The following is a 25,406-nucleotide window of genomic DNA, read 5'->3' as shown; positions in this document are numbered from 1 at the left end:
ACCTGGCCTAAATTCTTTTTAAAAATAGCAAATTCTTAAAAATAATGCAAATTGATGATGAATTATGAAAATCATGATGAGAAACTCCTGACTGAAGAGAGAAATTGTTCGAAAACGATTCTCCTTTTCCTCTACTACTTTATGTAATTATAAAGCCTTTTTCTAAAGTTCCTTTCTGACAGAGAAATACTGGCCAACAGAAATTCAAAGGAAAGTTGAGACCTTTGAAGTTCAGGCAATTTATATGGTGTTTCAGGTGTTACTACCTCTAATAGTCTATCAATAAAACCCTGATAGGGGATGGTCTCTCTTTTTTGCCTTCTACTCCATCTCTTCTCACACACACTTGTGATTCTTGCTAGCATTCACACTTACTCTCTCTTTATTTATTTTTTGAGACAGGGTCTCACTTTGTCATCCAGGCTGGAGTGCAGTGGCGCCATCTCAGCTCACTGCAGCCTCCACCTCTGGAGCTCAAGGGATTCGAGTAGCTAGGACTACAGGCGTGTACCACTACCCCTGGCTAATTTTTGTATTTTTGGTAGAGCCGGGGTTTTGCCATGTTGCCCAGGCTGGTCTCCAACACCTGGGATCAAGCAGTCTGCCCACCTTGGCCTCCCAAAGTGCTGAAATTACAGGTATGAGCCTCCATGGCTGGGCACTTACTCTCTTTTTAATTATCAGCTTACAAATGAGAACTCTGCCCAAGGAGCCTGAGCTTGGTGAATACAAGTTCATTTCAGCCCCATTGGTGAGTTTATGATTCTGTGAGACTTTAAAGATGTATTTTATTTGGACATGTTAAAAAAAAAAAAGAACTGTGTGTTTCTTCACAACATCCAAAATAATTATTTTATTGGTGTTGATAATTATTATTGAGGAATAGGGAAGTCATGCATGTTATCGACCATTTCCTAAATGATACCTAGTTAACATGTCAGGGGAGGGAAATGAATCTGAAAGTGATGCCCATTTAGTGAAGCCAAGTGATGTAGCAAGAGTTGAGAAAAACTTATAAAGAGACCTCTTAGCCCATGTCCATAACATTGTCATTAACATAAAGATAGGTTGCCAGAGAAAGGGTAACTGTATGGTCAATTTAGCCAGGTCTGGACTCTCAAAAATCAAGCACTCTCACTGTGTTAGGGCGAAGTCAGAGAAAAGAACCTTCACAAGGTTTGAAAACACAGTTGTAACATACTGGGCTGTGTTCCAGGGCTAGCATTTGACTCAGATTTTTATCTTGTGCTTAGAACCAGCCTACTGTTGTCTCTGTGCAGAGAGAGCACTAAGTAGGTACTTAATAATGCTTGCTGGCCAGCCCATAGCTCTGTGCAGAACGAGCACTAAGTAGGTACTTAATAATGCTTGCTGGCCAGCACATGGATGGATCATGTTTATAAGTGTGTATCATAAACACTTTGCCTTGAAGAAATTGTTTCCTTTTTAGAGTTTTCATACTGTGGACATCCTCAAAAAGCCCAGAAAATGTATCTTTATGGATTGACATGTGACTCCTTACATGTGAAGTTAGAACCCAATGAAATGCTGTTCTTTGAACTAAACTTTCAAGACTCGTGTGTGGTGTCTAATTCATTAACTAAAAATATGATTCATACTTTACCTTATGTAGGACCACAGGTATCCACATATCCACCATTAGGATATTCTTTAAATCTGGTAGTTTGGAAGATTTCCAGACATTGTAAACAGCAAATGCATCAGAAATAAGCAATTTCCCGAAGAGGGAGGTATGAAATTGTAATGATCAGCCTGTTGCTTAGTCCTGGAAATGTAAAATCAGATCAAAATGAAAACGATGCTTTCCTTGCATTCTCTTCCAGAAATATGCAGCCTCCTGTTCTTTTGTCTTCAGTGTGACCATGCTGCCCTGAGGAGAGCCCAGAACTGTTTTTAAATTCAAAAGGACAACTGCTTTCTGCTCGCTCAGGTCCACTGAGGCATGCTCCAAGACAGGAAAAAGGTGCTTAGCAGGGGCTCTTTGCTAGAGATTCAATATATGAATTTTACTTTGAGAATAAAAAGTTCACCCACTTTTAAAAGGTTAATCAAAAGTTCATTGTAGTGTATTCTTCCTTTCCTATGCAGTTTCTTATGGAATCAATTTAAATTCTGGCCTCAGAACAGCAATATTTTTCAAAGAGGCAGTCCTTCTGCCAAGTGGCTCTAGAAGTACCCATAGTATCCATGTCAGGATTATGAAAAATGAAAGGGATGAACACTTCCTTCAGAAATTATACCTTTGCTTCCTTTACTTTACAGCCAGGCAGGAAGAATCCTGAGCGAGGTCTTTACCGAAAGTTCAGTATTTATGAACTACATACCGATAAATGAAAAATGATTCCTAGCACTGAGTTGCTTACCCTATCAAGTTTGCCCATTATTTTCAGGCTGTTGAGCATTGTTTGAAACATCGATCTGGGAGCTAAATGAGACTCTGTCCCTTACCATGGTCTTGCTGTTATAAATTCACACTGGGCTGTTTCCATTTCCTAAGTTTGCTTTGCCCTTTCCTACTCTTTGCGTTTATGGTCTTCCATCTGGTAAAGTTTCTCTCACCCTTCCTGGTCTAGCTCTATTTCATCTTCACTTATGAAGGTTTCCTTGTTTTCCTTTTTTAGAATTAATTGCTAATTCCTCACTGCTCTCTAAGCATTAATACCCCCATCATAGCCTTCATCATAATATGTTTTGTGCTGTAGTTATTTATGTACTTTTTTCTTTTTCCCCCTTTTTTGCTCTTTGATTAAATGCATGCCAGATCCAACTTTACAGATGAGAAAAATGAGCTCTGAAGTTCGATAACTTGCCCAAGGCTACTCAGTTAGAAGAGTTATGGACTTCACTCTGAATATGGTGACTTTTGTTCTAGTGTGTTGCCTTCTGTAGTCTTCTTAAGAAAAACCTTGTCTTCTTTTCTTTTTTCCTTAGGTTGACTTATTCTATACATTAGAAGTTTCTAAATTATAATCAAACTGTCATTCCAGGGTCATAGTCAGCCATATGTAAATCAGAATGCAGTTTTACATAGATTCATTATTACTGTGCATGGAGATTAGAAGCCAGCTCACAAGAAGACTTAATTTGGAAAGATATGTAACCAACTTCACATAAATGCTAGCCTTTCATTGATTTCACACCTCCATTCTATATTCCTCCTGGCACTTGTTTTAAATCTGTTCTACTGAAGTCCATACTCTACCCCCTTGCTCTCAGCCAATGATCTGTTTACCTGCTCTGAGAAGATTTAGATCAGTAGTTCTCAAACTTTAATATGTATAAAAATCACATGCAGAGCTCTTTCTAACATAGCTTCCTAGGACTTTTCCCAGGAATTCTGATTCGGTAGGTCAGGGTGGGGCTCATGAATGCTCCGCTCTAACAAGCTCCCAGGTGATGGCAACACAGCTGGTCTGAGGACTACACTTTGAGAACCTCTGATTTAGGCCATCCTCTGCAATAAGTTGTCTTCTCCAATACTTCTTCTCTGGCTGTTTATCCTTCCTCTCCTTCTGTGAGAATTCAGTCATTCTATTCTCACGCTGAACCCTCTCACCACGAACTTTTATCCCATCTCACTTTATCTATTTCAGGACCTTGCTTCAACTCGGCTGTCTTTGCAACTTTTATATCACCCTCTCAATTGCTTTTTATTCTCTACTGCTTTACCAATAAAACTGTTCCTTTCTCAGGTGTACTGTTTAAGATACATCTAATGATTGCAAGCAAAATTATTTTCTATAAGAATGGTTGACAATTTCAGATTCAACTCAGTTGGCTAGGAACTAAGTTTCTGTAATTTGGGAATTGGCTTGTAGAGAGCAAAATTAAGAAACCAAGTTTGGCTGGGCGCAGTGGCTTACGCCTGTAATCCCAGCACTTTGGGAGGCCGAGGCAGGTGGATCACGAGGTCAGGAGATCGAGACCATCCTGGCTAACACGGTGAAACCCCGTCTCTACTAAAAATACAAAAAATTTGCCAGGCGTCGTGGCGGGCGCCTATAGTCCCAGCTACTCGGGAGGCTGAGGCAGGAGAATGGCGCGAACTCAGGAGGCAGAGTTTGCAGTGAGCGGAGATCACGCCACTGCACTCCAGCCTGCGCAACAGAGCAAGACTCCATCTCAAAAAAAAAGAAAAGAAACCAAGTTGAACTTTTTTTAATGGATGTGAGTGGAAGAGACTAATGAGATACCACAAAAGAGTTAACTTCTTACATTTCTGTAGTCTAATACGAGATAGTTTCTCCAGGAATTAACAGCACATCTGGTTCACTGACCTGAGTTTGTTTCCTGGTAAGGCATTGCAGTATCAGCCATATCTCACGCAAAGGTACTCCAGCATTTTGTAGTTAAGCAGTTGGAGGAGGAGTAGGGAGAACTCCTGTACTTTGAAACATTTCACAGTGAACTACTTTGCATTCTAATGATGTTCTCCTTACTTAAGGACTTTGCTATGTAAGGATGCTTTGTCCTTCTGATAATCACTTACACTTTTCTTCTGTGTTCATGTCACTTCATTAATCCTGATTACTTGTAATGAATCATAATCTTACCCACTTATTCTTGTGTGACTCATTCCTACTTGTATTCTTAACAGTATTTTCTATGCCTGATAACACATTGTCAATTGACTATGCTATTTTTAACTTAAGCATTGGCAAAAAGGTTTACTTAGAGAAAAGCTCTACATTTAATTCCCCCGTGCCTCAGTTCCCAAATTTGCTAATAAAGATTATACTTAGCTGTCACTCCACGTTTCATCAGTAGGATTAAAATGAATAGAGATCATGAAGTAAGACAATGAAAAAAGATAATTATAGTGGACCAGATTGAGAAATCACCACAAATCAGCACAAGTGACCTGCCATGTCAGATTCCTAGATGCAGTTTATTTAGTCAGTGGGCCATATTTCTTCCTTATTCTTTCTTTTTCCATGATGTCTTCCAAAACTACATTTTAACCAAGAGGGAAATACCATTTGTCTTCTGATATAGGAAGATCCTACTGAGACATTATATTCCTATATTTCATCCATTAGCTGGTAGGTGGAATTGTATTTAAAATACTAATAAAGGTTATTATTGCTTATATATCTAAAAATGCTCCAGCTCTCCAAACAAAGCTTATACTGTTGATGATATTTATCAGTGGCTCTGAACACTTGCCTATCATAAAACTCTCCCTCAGAATTTAACCTTAAACTCTTTCAGGCTTGTCTTGGTCACAGTGGGAACTGAGGACAGCTGCTCATGTTTTTTGATAGAACAGCTCTTAACATGCTTTTGCTCTTGCCTCCCACTGCCCAACACCAGCTGCATACACACAGTCTACTTGCTGTGTGCATGCTCTGGCTTATGTCTGCTTTTCCTTCAGCCTAGTTAGCCTGGTTTTATTTGGTTTCATCATACAAAGTATCTATTAGTAAAACTTTTATGAACTCTGATTATAGTACTAAACTCATAATAAAGTAATCAGAACCTCATTTATTAAAACACTGTCGAGCTTATTTTTTAATTTAGTACACATGACAATTTGGTAAGGTAGGAATTTTCATTCCCCTTTTATAGATGGGAAAACTGAGGTCCAGGATATAGGTAACATTTTCAAAGTTAACTCGTAAGTAAATGGCTTAGCTGGAATTTAAACCCAGGTTTCTGCAATTCTAAAGCCCACCCTTTTAACTGCTGTGTGCACAATTAGTGTCTTCTTATTTGCTCTCTGAAATACACCTTATTCTCATTTCATCTGCTCTTTCTGCCCTATACACTTCAGTTTCTGCTCTATAGATACCTGCTCGTATTGTGACATCTCAATTTTTTTTGTACCTTGGCAGGGTTTTGACTGATGTATTGGTGTTCTGAACTCTTTAGCATATGTATTAATATGGAAAACCTACCAAATATTTCGTGTAATAGGGATTATTTTGTCTACCTATTTTATCTTTCTTTATAATGTAAGTTTGTAGACGGCAGAAACTATAAATTGCTCAATTAGGGACTCCACATTGAGCCAAGCACATACATACTTGACCCAGAGAAGTCATCACCATCTTTATCACCACAGCTAACATATGGGTAGTGCTCACCATCTACCAAACATGTGCATGGATTATTTTATTTACTCTCCCCAATAACCGTATAAAGTAGATTATGTTGCCATACCCAAGGTTAAAAAACTAGCCCAAGTTCATCGAGTTACTGCATGATAGAGTTCGAGTCTAACCAACACCAATCTATCCACACATCCGTCCACACAGTTAACTACCCCACACTTCTCAGTGGAATCTAGAGTTCCACTTATTTCCTATTCCTTCCATTCTTTGCTATATGTCCTCTTTGCCTTCTTATCCTGTTTCTCTACTTCTCACTTTCTGCCCTGTACGTATCTGTTCAATCTTCAATCTTCTCTGCCTTACCCTCTCTTTTTCAATTTTGTTCTCGCTCTGTCTATCCTGCCTCCCCACTCTTCTTACCTCATTTTCCTGGTCCCCTTTTCATCTTTTTTTCACCTTTTTACCACTTACATATTTCTTTTTTAAAAGTAACTTCAAGCTTGATAATAGATTCTTCATCTCTCTTAGCAATATCATATCCTCACCATAATAAAATGATAATGTGCTAGGTGTAAAGAGAAGTAGAATATGAAATCGAAATGAAGAATCTCTTTACTTTTTCTATTAGAAACTTAAATAATGAGTGACTATAACATCTTCGTCTCCATAATTTCTAAGTGTTAAATAAAACACATTTCTTTTTTTATTTAACACACACACATCCACACATACATAAACTTGTTTTATGCATTGATTGCCATTTATTGAGCAGCATATTTTTGGACATGCAACAACTACAAAAGAATTTTTAAGTTATCATACAGTGACATTAATAGGCTCATCACTTTGCCTTCTTTCCTTTGTTCTATCATGTAGAGAGTTGCTTTAGAGATCATTATGTATTGATATGAATTATCATTGAAGTTTTATTAGTTTAGATGTCTCATTTTGGGCATTTTGATAAATTTCTTTTGCTCCAAATCCAGAAGTTATGGCCATTCATCTTTATAAGTAAGACTTTTTTAAAAAGGCAAAGTCATAAAATAAATATTTAAAAGCAGTGTTGGATATAGCCAGCTGAATAAACTGCCCTTTCTATTTAACTTTGAACTCTAAACCTTATTTAAATATCCTCCCTTTTTTCTCTAAAGAAGACAAGAAAAAAAAGCAATTACAGTAGATTCTAAAAGAAATTATAGCAAGAACATTTTCATAAGAGATATCTCACATAGAAAGCTGTAAAAATTGGGCAAGTATTTGCACCTAACCAGTAGAACTTAGAAGAGAAAACATGAAATGAACTTCTTAGCTTATGGAACGGTGTGGATAGGTTTGCATTACTTAGATGTTCACAGAGCTCTAGCATTTACTTACTGAAACACTGGAATGGTTCATATCCCTGTGGTTTCCACCTTAGTTCTTCCAGAAGGATTAGGTTGTATGTTGCCAGAAACCACATTGACTCTTAGTAATGGGATCACCAAATTCTGGTTCACAATTTTGTGCATAGAGAGATTGCACTAGTATCTCAAAATTGTAGCTATGATTATAACCCTGGTATAGAAATCTGAGCTATGCTGGCAGTGCCATGCTGTACAATCGAATCCACCTGATTATATCTGCATTTGTGACAGCTGGGCTGGCCTTCATTGGCATATGCCTCTTTGCTGCGCCCAGGGCTTTGAATGCAAAATGAAAGATCAGCCTGATATTAGGGGCCCATGATCCATAGATGTAGCTTCCCAAGTAAACAGTGTCTCAGCTTTAACATGGCCCCCAGTATCCTGCTTTATCTTTCTGGACTGAAGTTCCTATGACAGATTTGTTGCTTTAAAAAAGCAATTTTGCAGATTTGTCCTTTTTTAAAAGAAATAAAGATTGCCTTCCATTTCCTACTGAAAGTGATATGGTAGTATCCATCTTATAATTGCACAGATTCAAAAATAAGCCACAAGTATGTTTGCTGAAGTATAATTGTGGACTGTAAAATACAGATATCATAGCCTATAATATGGAGGGTAGTGTGATGTTATAAAGCCATTTTTCTGTGTTTTACATTATCATAAAATTTAACTACTGATGGGAAAATGAAGGTTTTAACTAAGCCTAGAACTTGAAGAGAAACACATGTATTTTACTTGGAAAAAAAGGAAGTTCCATTTTGGACACTGCAAATGACAGTGCCAGCTGTTGTCATAATATTTCTAACATCCACTGAGGATTAATTCCAGGCCCAGCAGATTCACTGGATGAGCAGAAACAGCCAAAGAAGTAAACACTGGTGCTTATGCTGTGATATTATTAAATTAGGCATGAGACTTCTACAGAGTTGGATATCTAGTGAACACTGGATTATCATGCCTGAAGATCATTCACTTTGTGTATATCTGCAGAAAATTGAATCCTGAACTTGCTTTCTTCTGCCTCTTGGCCCTCTTCCTCTGTAGAGGTATACTCAGAACATTTGATCCCATTTGAATATAAACTTTTCTATTAATATTCATTAGGTACTCATACAATATAAGCTGAGGAAACAAAGTGGTGGGTGTAAAACACAGGCCTCATGTAAAGAGCTTACTTTCACTATAGTGGCAGTGTAGCATAACGAAGCAGTGATGGGTTTCAGAGGCAGGTAGACCAGAATTCAAATCCTACTTCTCCTAAGTATGGCCTTGGGCCCATCACTTAAATTTCTGAGACTCAGTTTCCTTTTCTATGAAAGGTAGATACTAACCATGCTACAGAGTTCTATTGAGATTAGAAATATTTACAGATACTTAGACCACTACAAGGTAGCTATTTTTCTAGAACAGGCATACCTTATTGTATACAGTCTATGTTTCTAGAACAGGCATACCTTATGGTATACATTCTGTGAAACGGAATATGGAAAGTGCTAAATGAAAGGTACAATCAGAGAATTCCCCAGGCCCTCAAGAAGGAAGGCGGAATGGATGAGGAAGTCTGCTGTCCAGCGGGTGGGCCGGAGCTAAGGCAAGATTTGTGGGTGGGCCTTCACTAACCAGGCACAGGGAGAGGGCATTCCAGGAGCAGGTGTAGATCTGGCCAAGGAATTAAGACAGGAATGCAAGTGGCATTTTCCAGGCAAAAGATTAGGAAGTTTTAGATCAGCCTGGATATGGAGACCTTGAATAGCAAGCCGACTGAGGAATGCATGGAAGAATGACTACTAGCCGGAATAAAAGATAAATCTCAAGGCCTCTTTTCACTTTCACCTCTCCTCTTGCCCACATCATGGACAGACAGTTCTGGATTTTCCTTATACTCTGTTTCTGTGAGCAATTTTAAGAAGGCAGAGTGCATAACAGTATTACTTTTATGTCTGCATGTGTATTGCCACCATGAAGCCTATAGTTTTGCTTTTCAAACTACTAGATTGTGACCTTGTAATGATCTGGCAAAAGGCTGATTGAATTTATAAGAGCAGTAAATCCATATAGTGGATAATATTGGGAAAAAATTAGGGCTAATACTGAGGAATGAGAAGATTTGGAAACAGATAAATAAAATATGGGTGGTATAAATAAAAATTAAAGTGAAAATATGGGGAAGGGACTGCTTATGATTCACCTTACAAAATTTCTACCTTATGTAGAAATCTTGATTAATAGAGCAGTGTATCTGAGGTGTGTTATAAATAATGGACTGGGGTCTGTTTTCATTGTCAGTTCTTTCTGTGAATGCATGTTCCTGAAGATACTGAAGGCTGTTTTTCTATAGGCAGCTGGTGGTTTTCTGCTGTAGGCAGAAGTGGTTGAGGTAATCCTAGGGAGGTGATGCTGAATGGGGCTGTGGTCCTACTTCATGTAAGGTTATTATATGTGAAAGAAAGAGTAATTTTTAAAAGTAATTAACTAGTGGTAGATTCTGAACTAACATTAGCAAAGGTTGATTATAAATCAGATTTTATTTTATTTTATTTTTTATTTATTTTATTTTATTTTTTTTGAGATGGAGTCTCGTGCTGTCGCCCAGGCTGGAGTGCAGTGGCGCGATCTGGGCTCACTCCAAGTTGCACCTCCCAGGTTCACACCATTCTCCTGCCTCAGCCTCCCAAGTAGCTGGGACTACAGGTGCCGCCACCACGCCTGGCTAATTTTTTGTATTTTTAGTAGAGATGGGGTTTCACCATGTTAACCAGGATGGTCTCAATCATCTGACCTCGTGATCTGCCTGCCTCAGCCTCCCAAAGTGCTGGGATTACAGGCGTGAGCCACCGCTCCTGGCCAGATTTTATTTTTACTACTGATTTAGAAAAAATCTTTGGAGAAACAGATTTGGAATGGTTAAATATCACTTTAGGGAGCACATTTTGATATCACAGCTTAAAGGTACTCTTAAGAGAAAGCTTTACAAATGGGGCAACCTGAAAAGACACATTTCATATGCATTCAAATTCAAGATAAGACCCAAAGCTCTGTTGCCAGGGTAAAGGTTTTGAGAGTTAAATGGGAATTTGGAAAACAATACCCAAAAATTGACTTAAAATGTAGATAAGCCTACAAGTATTTACAGGGTGGAGACATCAAAGAATGTAAGAAATAGTTTGGATCACTAACAGGAATGTGTAATGGGAAGTCAAAATCTATGCTGTCAGGAAAAATTCATATTATAGAAACTCTATTATTTGGTGCATTTAAGATAAAATGAAAATTGTGTTTTCAAAGGGTTACGCCTTGCAGTGCATGAGTGATTGGGGCGTTTTCTGGTTTCAGTGATTCTGTAGGCAGAAAACAGTTTTTACTGCCAAGTGTGTCAGTGGAGGTGGGGAGATAGAGACCTTGCTGTGTTAAGTGAAATCTGTTGCTTAAGAATAAAGCTGGGATTTCTGTAGAATGGAGAAGTAATTTGGTATTATCATATTATCAAAAATAACTGCTCTTTGAAAAGTAGATTTTTTAAAGTTTGATTATCAAGTATTTATTTAAAACTACTGCCTAAGTATTTAAACAGTTTCAGGCTCTGATTTTGTTTTTTTTTTTACAAAGGAAACCTATGCCTAAAAATTATTTTAAGTAGTTATATGGATAGATGAGCTACACAGTTTCAGACCTGTGTATATGACTTTCTAAGAGGTCTATGGTATCCAATAATAAATGATTTTATGCAGGGATTTAACACATAATGAGTCATGCATTATCTATACCTTGTCAATGGGATCTGTATAGAGTGATAGCAGAAAAGAAAGTTAATTTTAGGATCCTTTAATGCCTATAAATTTAGAGCAAAAGAAAAATTTCTAAAAGCTCGACTTTTGTATACATATGCCCAATCACAAGTTTTACAGACATTTTTACACATTCAGCCTGAAATATTTGATTTCGCTCTTATTTGTCAAGATACAATATAATTACATTAGTAAAATGCAAACAAGGCAGATAAGTTTTCCTTCTTTTTCCTATGCTATAGTCATGCTGCAAACCCTCCATTACAGTTTTTTGACTGAGGTAGGTCTAGATGTCTAGAGGCCAACTAATATAGTTTTATATAATCAACAAAGAGAAGTCATTTCAGAGACTGGCACTGAGCTCTTGGAGGGAAGAAAATAAATCTTAAAGCTTCTTGGAAATATCCCTCACTGCAGCAGAGTTCGTGTGCTCTAATGGATGCTCCATAAATGCTTGAGAGAATATAAGTCCCATAGGTTAGCATATACTTAATTCTACCTATCGTGGAAACCTCTCCATACATTCTATAGCTGAAATATTTTAGGAGCTCAAAAAGAGTAACAGAAACTAAAGGGAACACCAGCTCCAAGATTGGATTTTTAGGCTTTCTTGCTAGTGTAACACTTCCCTTCCTGTTGGACTATCGGCAACCATATCCTGGCTAATTAGAAGTGATTTTCAGGGGAAAGGAAGAGGTCATAAGTTCTCGCCTCCCTATTTTCCTTCTTGTTGGGTTCTAGTAACTTACCGTAAGAAGTAATGAAGTCCTAGTCAAACTCCTAATATTCAGAAACCAACTCTCATTATTCAAACATGTTGAGGAAAAAAATGTCTCCTTGCATCCTCTTCTGCTTAAAACTCCTCCAGTACCATCAAGCATGGGCAGATATATGATAGTGGCAGTATCCAGAAGACGTACCATCTATGTAACAAATCCTCGAAATAAAAGTATGGTAGGCTGGGCGCGGTGGCTCACGCCTGTAATCCCAGCACTTTGGGAGGCTGAGACGGGCGGATCATGAGGTCAGGAGATCGAGACCATCCTGGCTAACACAGTGAAACCCCGTCTCTACTAAAAATACAAAAAAAAATTAGCCGGGCGTGGTGGCGGGCACCTGTAGTCCCAGCTACTTGGGAGGCTGAGGCAGGAGAATGGCGTGAACCCGGGAGGCAGAGCTTACAGTGAGCCGAGGTCACGCCACTGCACTCCCGCCTGGGTGAGACAGCGAGACTCCTTATCAAAAAAAAAAAAAAAGAAAGTATGGTATAATCCTAAGCATTCGCTCAGCAATCTTGCTTCTGGGAATTTGCTATGAGTCAGCCACAGGCATCTCTGTGTACCTTCAAGCCCAGCTTAGCACGTATGGGAGGATAAGAGAGAAAGTGTCCTTCCTGAATACATCTTGGGTAAACTAATCCTTAGCTAGGTTGATGACATCCTTACCCAGAATTTAAAAGTTCAGTAGAGACTCTTCTTGAAATGTTGAATTTTTATTTCTACTTATTGCGCTCTATAGATGAGTGAAATGCAATGAAGATATTCACTGCTACTATAAAAATGCATTAGTTCTTTTTGGTGAGCTACTTGACTATCAGAGCCAAATATGTAGGTAGTTGGAATTAAATTTCCAATTTAGCATCCCCCTTAGAAGGGTGATGGAAGCTCCCATATCTTGGTGTTTCTCTTTCTGAGTATCTGCTGTCTCACTGAGGCAACATGCTAGCCTCCATGTTGTATTATTTCACAGGTCTAGAACTAAGTGACACATTGCCAGTTCCCACCCCCCGCCATTTCCTTTGATGGAGGTAGATTACATTTATAAGGTGTAGATATTGCTTGAAGGTACTTGTTGTTCTTTCTTATAAGTAAGCAAGAAAGAGAGCAGCAAATAATAGCTAGAAGGAAGATGTGCCCACACCACATTCAGGCCACTTAGTCTATCTAGTAAGATAGAGTGTTTCAGGCATCAAGCATGTACTGGGAGACATGCACATGGAAAAAGGACAAGCAATAAACTCCTTTGAGAGTGACATGGTAGATCTGAAGAGTGAATGTAACTTTTTGTCTCCATCCCCTCAGTGATTCATGAATTATTCATTAGCTATTTTTTTCCACCAGGATTACAATCATTTTACCTTTGCTTGCCAGCCTAGTGGGTTATTAACAGTGGTTACTCTTTTTATTTACACATTTTCCTTATGTATGTTATTCATCCTGTATTAGTTCACCCCCATCCCTAGTCACCATTCTTTTTTCTTTCTTTTGTTTGGCCTTTCATGGCTACCGTATTATCATGTGATCAGAAAAAAGATGCACTGGTGTCAGAATTAGGCCAACACAGACATATGGGATGGTAGGTTCATTTGGGTTGGATAGAGAGCTGTTTGAAACTTGTATACACATTTTTCAATTTCAAGAAGAAACATTTGCAGTAAAGGAAGCATGATAGCCATAGTTTGCAGTGGTCTAATGGAGGTGAGCTCAGGAATCTCAGATGCATTTAGCTCTACAAGTCTCCATTATACAAATTATGTTGAATATTTCATCTCCTGCTATAGATTAGTTTTGGGCCATAATGAAAAACTTTCCTGAAGATTAAGTCAAACTCATCTATGCATGCCTTCTTTGGATACATAGATCCACCTTTGACAGCTACTCTGTCCACTAATTCTGTCAAGTAGGACTGAGCTTTTTTGAACACCTCTCCTTTTGTTAACAAGAAGGAGAAGAAGAAAATTAAACACTCCTGGCATCTGCCTGGCTGTGATTTAGCCCTTGGTAAAAAGTATTACAAATTGAGACGGTGCCAGACTGCTCCTGTGATTCATCTCTTCTCCTGTCAAGACCAGTTGAGGCGATGCAATTGGAAACCTCTCTAGTTTGTGAAGAGACACTTTATGTTGGAAGGAACAACATAAGCACAATAGTACTTAGGCTTTCAAAGCAGAGAGAATTGGTTCCTCTTGATTGGGTGAACAATCACTGCCAATTAAGGTCAAAAGTATTGTCAACTAATTCAGTGTACTAGGCTTCTTCATCATTTCCCATGACTTGTTCTCTCTTAGAAGATGGTTTAGCAAATTGGAGCAATTATTTTTTTTAAATCTTGGTGCAGAGTTAGTGATAAAACACAAGAAAGTTTAAGGCTGGATATAGCATGTGCATCTATATCAAGATGCAGATCCATAGAGAGGTGTGCTTGATCTTGGGATGCTGGATGAAAATCCAGGCACTGTGTTGTGGGAGCCTGATTTCTGGAAGTTGGGGCATCATTGTGTGGCCTAGGATGTTTATAAGTGTCAGGTATGTCTTGTCCCACAGAATACTTGTTACAGCTGTTAAAGGACAGATTGTCTTCAACACAATTGATATCCATGCCAGAGTAGGGTATATTCTAACAGAAAATCCATTTACTCTCATCTGTAATTTATCCCCTTAGTTGAAACATGATCCCAGTGTAGGGCATTTACTTTTACACACTCCATTTAAATCAGTGTGTTTCTTCCTACCTTAATGAATTTTACCTCATTTCTTTGTCTTGCAAAAACCCAGGGCAGAGTGGTAAAATTTCAAAACAAATCTTTCACAAGGCTGGAACTAGACACTCTGTTGGGTCACATGCAAATTATTTGCAGAAGGGGAACACTTTGCATGTGAATAAGAGAAAGCAAAGCACTTACACCAATACTCAGTGCTCTTGGGGCCAGGAGTGAGGGGCCTTCCATGTTTGCAGGACATCTGTTTGGGCCTTATGTTCTGCTACAGCCACAAGTCCTTACCTCATATCTGCCTGCTGTCCTATTTTTCTGCTTAAAGAGTCAAAGACTGAAATTCTTATCCTTGTTTCCCATTCATTCCTAAGTTACTTTGGCCTTCACATGGAGCCACCATGCTGTGGCCCACAGAGTGTGCTATTCACTTAAACTTATTTATCTTAACCTTTTTATGAAATATGGTTGCATCCTTTGACTTTCCTTGCTTGTCACAGTTTACATTAACCCTGGAACATTTGAGTCTTCAGTGCTACATGATAGTACTCTTTCTAATGGTTTCTAATATTATACGAATGCCTATCTTTCCCATTTCATCCCTTTCTCTCTGTTGGTTTTGACTTTAAGCTCTCTGGCTGTTTCATGGCAATGATTATTGGTGAGAGTATTATCTATTACCAAGTGTTCCTTGTTCAGTTTTGCATAGTTTCAATGTCTTTTTAAGCAAGGATTGCCAAACTACAGGCCACCTGTTTTTGGAGATGCCATTTAATTGGAACACTGCCATACCCATTCATTTACATATCATCTATGGCTCCTTTCTTACTACCAGGGCATTGTTTAGTAGTTCAAACACAGACCTTATGCACCTTCACCTCAAAACCTAGAATATTTACTATCTGACTCTTTACAGAAAAAGTTTGCTGATCTCTGCTTTGAAGAAGAGAAAGTCATCAGATACATACAGTGCCAAAGAACTGCTGGCTATGAAAGAGATATTGTAGAATTCTACAATTTTCTTAAAGAATGGAAAACATTGGAAAAGAGTCACCTGTTTACAGGTGATTTGCATTTCTATAGGTATCAGAATAATGTGGGTGCTTGTTGGTTGGGGAAGGAATGGCAGGCCTTCTCTCTCTGTCAGTATCTTCAGGCCCTGAAGTCATACACTCAATGGATTGCTTTTCCTCTTCACTTTTCCATTTTGCCATAATTTTGCCAAGGGGGAGGTTGGATGTGGGTTAATATTTTGAGTTAGAAGAGCATTTGGATACATCCTGATAATTACTTTATCTCAGATATTCTTAGATTCTCTCTAGTGAAGGCCACACCTTCTCTGTGCCTCAGCCTGGCATGGCCCAACTGTGCTACTTACCTTGGGTTCCTGCTGCTCAGCTTAAAGGGAATCTCTTTCATATGCCTAGAGCCATGTTTACTCAGTTCAGGTCTGTGCCAGTTGACACCAAGTCAAAAAGCACTTCAGACAGAAGCCTGCTTTGAAAGTGCTAGCTAGCAGCAAATAAGTCTGGCTTAATTCCCCCTTGAGTCTGGAGATCTGATTGAAGGGTAAAAGGGAGAAAGGGACGATTTATTTGTTAACTGGATTGACTAATTCATATTAGTAGTTATGAGGCAATTCCACCCACATTATCTCATTTAACTCCCCATAAAAACCCTACAAGGGAGATAATATACTTTGGAAAACTGAGACTCAGAGAAATTAAGTAAATTGCAAAATCCCCATGCTATAAGCATTATAGTCTCATAAGCAAATGTCATGAGCTTCTTCTAGCTTTTTCCTCATGCTCACAAAATGGGTGAAGGAGATCCAAGCATCATGTTTCTAGTTAAAAAGAAGGTGCAGAGTAAAAGGCAAAAGGCAAACGGACAAGCCAACCAAGTTTGTTCTCTTTCTTAGATGTCCTACTTGGTGACTTCAGCTTATATCTCATTAGTGTGCATCATAGAATTATCTCTGCAAGGGAACCTGGAAAATATAGAAATGTGTTTGTGTTAAGCTGGGCACCTTGCCATCTCCATAAAAATGTGCTCTACAGATACAGAGCAGGAAATAATCATTATTAATAGGCAACTTATAATTTCTGTTTCAAGAGGTCATTCTGGTACCTGAGAAGATTGACAGTCTCTGGTCTAAATTCTTATAGGCCTCTCTTGCCTTCATTTAAGATGAACTTGATAGAATAAAGATTATCGTTTTTCTCTAATCTCCTGGGTATGAGACAGAGAGGTAACAGATGGAATGATTTCCTTCTGGCTTCCATAGCAAACCAAAGCATGTGCCAGTGAAGAGTGGCAACTGCTACAAATACTTAGCCAAACATGGGGAAGAGTGTTGATGCTCTAAGTCTCCTAGCTATGTCGAGGCAGCAGGTGTCTCTGTAGATCAGGGCAGCAATCCCTTTGGAAAGGGCATGAAGAGGGCACTTGGGACTACTGCATTGCATCAGCTTGGCAGAGAAAAATGTAGCATATACTGGAACTCTAGCTGGGTAGGGAATTGACAAGTTGAACCACAAGTTGACTACTGTTCAGTCAGCACTAGCTTTTATCTTCCAGTCACCGTTCCCTGTGGCTCTTCGTTGATCGTCCACAAGCTCCAGGCCTGGGTGGTGCCTGTTGTGATATAAGAAGGGAACAGTGATGGTTTGCAAAATGTGAACACTCATGTGTACAGTTTTCATGTTGATAAGAAAATGCTAGAAGGGGAACAGCTATCAGATGCCTATGTCTTTGTCCATACCTGGCTACCCATGGCAAAGTTGTTGTTGTTGTTGTTGTTGTTTGCCTCCAGGCATAGAGCAGCAAGAGTAGAAAACAAGAATTCCAGCCTGCAAAAGAAAGCTGAATCCCCCTTGCTTGGTCACTTAGGGAATCAAGCTCAGGAGGGATGGACATGTTTTCTGTTGCTCTGCAATAGGGGCTGAAACTTAGTTCAATTATGGTGCTCAGCTGAAGCACCATGACTGAATCTTTTTTTGAGAAGTGGAAAGAAGAAGATTTTAAAATGAAATGCCATAAGTGTAACGTAGTACATATAGAGGTCACAAACTTGGAAAGCCTGTGGTGTCTTGGAAGATCACATAAATGTGTGAAACACACCAGTTGCACACAGGCAAGCACACAGGCAAGCACATGTCCCTTCTAGAGAAATTATTGCCACAGAGGAATGCTGGTTCTAATCTCCACCCTCCCTTTCCCTCCCCTCTGCTCCCGTAAAAACCAGAGGTTTGGAATTTTGCGTGAATAACTCAGTTTGTTAGTGTTGACAACCAGGCATGACAGTAGCTCATTTGGACCCTTTTTCCAAATCAGGAAACAGCAGCCCTTCCTTCATGGCAGCCCTGTAGCTGTGCCAGTAGAGTGTGGGCTGGATTTCAGCCCTTACTCTCCCGCTTAGCTGAGACTTTGTGCCAGACACAAGCTGCCCAGCTGTAGACAGTGGGCCCAGAAGTTATCAGTGTTACATGAGCAAAACAAAACATATCTATGGGCCATACTCAGCCCATAGGTTATTCTTTTGCAGCTTCTGCAGCTGTCATTAAAACAAAGCTCTGGGGTCAGATCACCTGGGTTTAAATCTGGGTTCTGCCCCTCAGGCAAATGACTCAGTATTTCTTGGCCTCAGCCTTCTCTATCTGTAAAATGAAGATAAATACTTGTACCTACTTAACAGGGTTGTTATGAGGATAAAATCAATAATGTGGGACAAACACTTAGCTCTACAGAGGGTGGTACATAGCACTTAGTGTTATATAATACCAAAATCATGTGAAAATCTGATTTTTTCACACTTGGAGAATTCACAGCATATGAAATGGATGGGAGAGTGCATGTCAGACCTTCATGATTATTTTCCGCTTCTTGGGGAAATGCTTATGCCTCTTTGGTCACTGTGAAGACAGAGAACTCAAAATAGTAAGCATTACTTACTAGCTGGCCTACTGAGGCCACAAGAACAAATGAAGTAAACACTCTGCTTGAACCGCTGATTTTGTTTGCCTGCATGAAACACTTGCGCAGGTTGATAGCTGACATCCGTAACAATGACATCCTAAAACCATTAAGAAATGATTAAATTAAGTTCAGTATCATCTGTTGCAAAAGACAAAGATGTGTGAGGTACATTTTAGAATAACTTACAATGAAAACAGCTAAAAAGTATGGAAGTTTAAAGTGGTGAGTATTCAATTGCTTGAGTTCATCTTCTACACTGGTTCATTATCTGGAAGCTGGGCCACAGAGTTAATACTCCATCTTTAAAGACTGTCACAGTTGTTTGCATCTAAGATGCATCAGGTTCTGCATTAAAAATTTGGTTCCTGGCACTGAGACTATGCTAGGAGGAGGGTGTTAACTTAGTACTGACGATAGTGAAATCTGTGGTTGACTGCAAGGACTTGGGTTGAAATAAGACTAAATCCAGTAGTATTGCTCTGGTAGGTTCAATCATATTCAAGTGTTCAATAATGATTATAAAGAAGTGTCAACCTGTCATATTTACTTTAAAACATATGCAGAAAAGAGAATCCAAGGAAGTTTATTTAGTTCTACCTGCATTTAAATTAGCTTTTTTTTATCATTACATCAATGTCATTAGGCCCTAAATAATATTAAGAGTGTCTATGAGACCCCAAAGACAAAGATTGTCCCCTAAACTCGTATTCTTGTTTAACATGGACTTGGCCCAGCTACCTTCAATCTAAAGCTTCTTTCTCTAGAGTAAAGTATCTCAATCTATGCACTGTTGACATTTTGGGCCAGATAATTCTTTGTTCTTGGGCCTACCCCGTGCATTTTAGGATGTTTAGCAGCATCTCTGGTCTCTACCCACTAGATGCCAGTGACTTCCTTCCCCTCAACTCATGACAACCAAAAATATCTGTAGACATTGCTGTAATGTCACCTGGGGAGAAAATCTTCCTGGTGAGAAGCACTACTCTAGACTAAGAAAAGTAGCCGGATTTTTAAACACAGAAGTGTTTTTCCTCCCAGAGGCAAAAAGTGCCCTAGAGATGGAAGAATTTTGAAAATAAGCTCTTCCACAAACTATACTGCCAAAATGTTTAGAGAAAGATCCTGTAATCACCATGCTTGACAAATGGTGTTTTTGCTAAGCCTCACAGCAGCTTCGTTCATGTATTGTGTTAATTGCAATTAAACAAACTAGTCTAGAAGTGTGGGTCATCATCCAGCCCATTCATATCCCTCCTTTACAGTACACATCCAGACTTCTTTCAGAGTTTTGCTTGCCCATTGGTGCTCACATATAAAAACTCAGCGGGTGAGACTTAGGGATTCCTAGAGCAGAGAGGGACCTCAGCTCTTCATGTCCACTTTTCTTGTTTTAAAGGACAAGGCACTGAGGTCCAGAAAGTGGAATTTGCAGCACAAATTGTTATGATAAACCTCAGTGATTCAGCCCCTGGGATCTTCAACAATATAGGCGCAGAACATATAACTATTACTGAGTAAAATGTTTAAAATTATGTTCTTATGGCAATGTTCAAGGTTTTAGGCATAAGTAAGACAAAGCAGAGACAAAATAAAAAATACTTTTCAAATTGAAGGCTTAAAAAATTAAGGATACCCTCTATGTGCCTTCTGCTTTAGGATCCAGAATCTTATGTTTGTTTGCTCTTTATAACACATGACTATGTAATATCAGTCAATTGTGACTGGTAAATTTCCATTAATTTGCCTAATCATATTTAGAAATTATGCCTACTAAATAAATTATGGTTGGAACTTGAAAGGAATAATGGCTTAAATAAGTGATTTGTTCTTTAGTCAGAAAAATATTCTCACTCTCTCTCTCGTACCCTCATGAAGAACTGTCATCTCCATCTAGTTTATAATTAAGGCAATGGGACCAAAGTCATCCTGTTGGCACAGGATGGCCGTCCCTGCATCCAAATTTCTTTTACTAATTGGAGAAAACCACTAAGTGTACATTTTAAACTCAAGATGTCTTTAAGTATATATATATTTAAAATATATTTTATTATTTTTATTAATTTATTAATTATAATTATATTTAAAATTATATTTATAATTATATTTAAAATTATAATTATATTTATTAAAATAATAATTATTTTTATTAATGTATACATATATATAATTTATGTTTTCTCCATGTGGTTAGCTGTTGATCTAAAGGAGAAAGAGCAAGGCAGGGAAATTATCAGGTTCAGTGTTTAACTGGGAGATGAGGACATCACTAAAAGAAAGGTACAGCATGTTCTACTGGTATGTACAAGTTTTGATTACAAGGTGTACTCTTGCCACCTGGTGTGGTGTCTCAGCTAAGTTTAGCTTCTGATTATCGGGGTCTCTGAGACAACTCTCCAGGGTCAGGTGTAGAGCTGCTTTTGCCCTTGGCATGTTCCAAATCGCTTCCTTATGCTCAACCTTCTGAGCAATACAAGGAAAACTTCCTACTGTGGTGTGTTATGAAGGTTATTGAAATACTTTAGGAAATGCCTTTGACCTTGTTTTGTACTTAGAGGATGATCTCATTCAGAAATGGGTATAGTGTCAAAATATGGAACGTGCTAGTAAAATAAGCACACAATTCACTTAAAGAAACAAAAACAAGACAAGACAAAACAAAACAAAACTTGTTTGGGATGGGTGAAAGGCATGGGGCTGCAGTTCATCCTAGATTTTAAGGTGAGAAGTGGTTGAAAGAAATGTGATATTTTTACCTAAACCATGGTCGACTATACTTTCACTTTTTAGCAATGATGTGAATGAAGAATGGCTTTGAAGACTGTTGGTGGATTTGACAAATATTTATCAAGAGTCTGCTATGAGTGCCACCCTTCTTGGTGGTAGAGATTCCACAATGAACAAAACAGAGTCCTTTCTTACATTTTGTGAAGGGAGACCACCTCTAAACAAATAGATGTCGTGTCAGATTGAGATAAGTGCCACGGGGAAAAACAAAATAGGGTAAGGGGCTAGGTGGGGCAGGATCAGACCAAGGAATTTATATTTTATATAAGATTGTCACAGAATGCCTCTCTAATTACATGACTTTTTTTATATAGAACTGAAGGAAATAAAAGGACGAGGCTTATGAATATCTGGGGGAAGATGTCACAGGCTGTTATAAAAGTTGCAACAGGAAACTGATTAGGACTCTTAGCAGACTTATATATGCTTAGAATGAAAGGGATTGAGATAAAAGAAAAGAGGGGAGCTTTGGGAAAGCATTAAACTGTGGCCACAGCACTGATTGGATAAACCATGACATTGGATTATGTGTCTGCAAATTTCTTACATTTTTTTTAAAGTATCAGACCAATAGCCCTAGTAATAAGCAACATGGTCTTTTCTTTTAGCATAGTGGTAATGAACATGCTATTCTTTTGGAGTTAGCCTACAAAGCTTATCAAACTCAAGAAGCAATAGTTTATATGCATTGCCCAGGTTGAATATTATTAATTTGGGTTGGGAAGTGATATGACCACATTCTGACTGACTATAGGCCCTAGCTCAGTTCACCTGATTTTATGCCCAATTTTTAATGAGAAGGGAGCTTGCTAGGCCAGGCAGGAAGGAAGAAATGGGGACAGTGTCAAGGAGGAAATGCAGAAGAGTTGAGTGTAGGTAAATCCCATCTTTCCTGGCTTTACGTTGCCTTCACATCCCTCATATGATCTTCTACCCAGTCTTCAGTATAAGCAGTATGATGTTCTAAAGGTGTGAAGTCTTGGCCAGGCACAGTGGCTCACGCCTGTAATCCCAGCACTTTGGGAGGCCAAGGTGGGTGGATCACGAGGTCAGGAGATTGAGATCATCCTGGCCAACATGATGAAACCCCATCTCTACTAAAAATACAAAAATTAGCTGGGAGTGGTGGCGCACACCTGTAGTCCCAGCTACTGGGGAGGCTGAGGCAGAAGAATCACTTGAACCCAGGAGGCGGAGGTTGCAGTGAGCCGAGATCACGCCACTGCACTCCAGCCTGGGAACAGAGTGAGATTCCGTCTCAAAATAAAATAAAATAAAATAAAACTAAGGCATGAAGTCTTTTCCAAGCTAAGGCAAGAATGCTGAAACCTCAATCATAGCACTTTTCCAAAAGAGTCTTACCTTATATTCTGGATCTCTTCCTTTTCTCAAGAGGGGCTTCTTTCTCTTTAAATGTGAAAAAGAAGGGAGGCATCAGCTAGCCCTATTAGCCCAAGGCTAAGAATTGCTGCAGATTTTTGAATGCTTAACCTTAAACGAGGTCACATGTACTAGTGGAAAGTGGCTCCCCTGTTTTCAAGGATGGTCAGATTTTAACTACGTGCCTCTTAGGCTTGCCCTGTCTTCGGGGTTGTTAAACATGCATGTTGGGAGCTGTTGACTGTTTTTTTTTTTTTCTTTCTTTTTTTTTTTGTCTTATAATTTACTTTTATTTTAAATCTATTATACTTTGAACTGTTGACTGTTAGAGAAAGCAGTACTGGCTTTGGATCAGCAGAGAATATGCTTGAATTCTATTTCTTAAGCTGAGGAGAATTTCTGTTTGAGCCCAGTCCTAGTCATTACTTGAGCAATTTTTTTCACATTTTGCTTGCTTAAGTGTTTATGTTTTTTTTTTTTTTTTGCTTTTACAAGTAATTTTTTTTAAAAAAATGTTATCATACACTCAGCAAACATTTTTTGAGCACGTACACAATGCCCGGCCGTGTGCCATGCATGTTCAAAAAAAAAAATAGGTAACATTATATCTGTGCTTGTGGAATTAATATATTTGTTAGAAAGATAAGACTTCAATCAGTAAAGCAATCCAAGAAGGAACAAGTACAAAGCCAGGTAGGAGACATTAGCTCAGTGGAAAGAGTCCACTGAGGTAGGTAGACCTGGGTTTGAGTCAGAAGCAAGAGCATGCTTTTGTGAGATCTCGCTTATCCTGTGTGGGCCTCAGCTTCCTGTTATGTAAAATGGGATAATAGTACCTATTACATTGTCACATTAGATTGCTGTGATGACTTGATAATATTTATATACAAAGCAACCAGTATAATGCATGCTCATAGTAAGCACTTATTATATTATTATTATTTATTGGACAAATAATTAGGAGGTCTGAGTTATAATCTTGATTCTACAATTATTTAGTTTTGGTAAGTCACTTAACTTTATCATACCATTCATGCATATTACCTATAAAGTGAAAGGAACAGAGGTTCTACAATTTATCTCCCAAATTCCATGGTATTTTGAACCAAAATGTATTGAATAAGTCTTTGATGTATGCTTCTCCTTCTTGTTAGTGATATTAACAATAGCAATAAAACATCAATATTTATTTAGGACTTGCTCTGGAGCCATGAGCCATGGTGCGTTCTTGACATTATGTTATTTACTCCATGCTGCATACTCAGTGAGACAGATAACCTTGTCTTGTTTCCTAGATCCTAGGCCATATTTTATCCAGTTTAATATTTCTGAAATCAGAATGTATTATGTAGTATTATGTAGTTAATAAATACATTTAATGTGGAAATTTTTTCCCAAAAGCCCTTCCTAAGTGAGATGGACCCTCTTATGACTGAGGATGTCTTCCAACGGAAATAAATATTTTTTTCTTTATTTCTGATGGTAAAGTTGAAGCACAGAGAGGATAATTTACATGACCAAGATTAATGAACTAACAAAAGCAAATTCAGGACTTGAACTTAGGTTTGTTTTATTTAACAATGCTCACCCTACCATACTTCTTGGGAGCAAAAAATTTAAAAAGTTTCTAACATATATTCATTAGTTCTTTCCATTTTTCATAGCAAAATATATTTGATCTATCGCTAGAATGAACAGTAGATTCACTATTTGTTAACTTTTAACAGGAATATATTTTAGTCCCTCTAGCCTGACTTTATAGGCTATGTACTCAGTACATTAAAATATATAGTGGCCTCAATTTAACATTGATGTTTATTTGATGTTGACATCACTAGTGACACTGGTCAAGCGTATCCTTTTAGATAAGAGCCTATTAGAATTATATATTCCCTGTAGAAATCTTACCTTGACCATAGTACATTTAATAGCAGATTTTTCTCAGACTTTCAAAACCCTGAAAGTCTGGGTCATTACAAGAAAACAAGGATGTGGTCATAAACAGTTGATTATTAAGCAAATTCATTGAAAATTAACAGCAGTATTCTTTGACCTCACTCTTTATAGTCAAACTGCTAATCTTGGGTAAATATAAGATTATATTACTAATCCATTGACATTTAGCACAAATTAGCTATCAAATGGGTCAGTTGTTACTGTTGGAAACTTACGAAAACACATTAAAATTCTTCCCATCTCCTGTATGTTTCTTTCTCTGACACAGAATCTTAGAGGCTTTTATTAGGCTGGGAGAACTTCCCAAATAATCTAATGACTAGTTGAATAATTGTTTATGATATCAAATCAGCTTTGTTGTTTCAGGGTCATAGTTAATAGAAAAATATTTCAGTGAACGTTACCATTAGTCGTTGTAGTATCCTTTGATTCAAGGAGTGAAACTTTTATTGAAAAAACTATTTGCAGAGCTGGTTCCCTGATGGGCCTTTCTGAAGTTTTTAAATTAAGAAATCCTATCTCTACTTTTAACAAGACATGAATGTTAATATATTCA

The 25,406-nt window shown here is 38.2% G+C and overlaps 1 protein-coding gene across 4 annotated transcripts in view; it reads left to right on the top strand.

Annotated features, from left to right (window-relative positions):
* The window catches only part of GHR (growth hormone receptor), a 313,780-nt gene that overhangs the window by 76,794 nt on the left and 211,580 nt on the right, over nt 1–25,406 (top strand). The gene's annotated exons all lie outside the window — the stretch shown is intronic.

The sequence above is a fragment of the Symphalangus syndactylus genome, chromosome 16 (assembly GCF_028878055.3).
Source record: "Symphalangus syndactylus isolate Jambi chromosome 16, NHGRI_mSymSyn1-v2.1_pri, whole genome shotgun sequence".
NCBI classification, from domain to species: Eukaryota; Metazoa; Chordata; class Mammalia; order Primates; family Hylobatidae; genus Symphalangus; species Symphalangus syndactylus.
The sequence above is the reverse complement of the archived record's forward strand: the minus strand, read 5'-3'. Positions and strand labels throughout refer to the sequence as shown.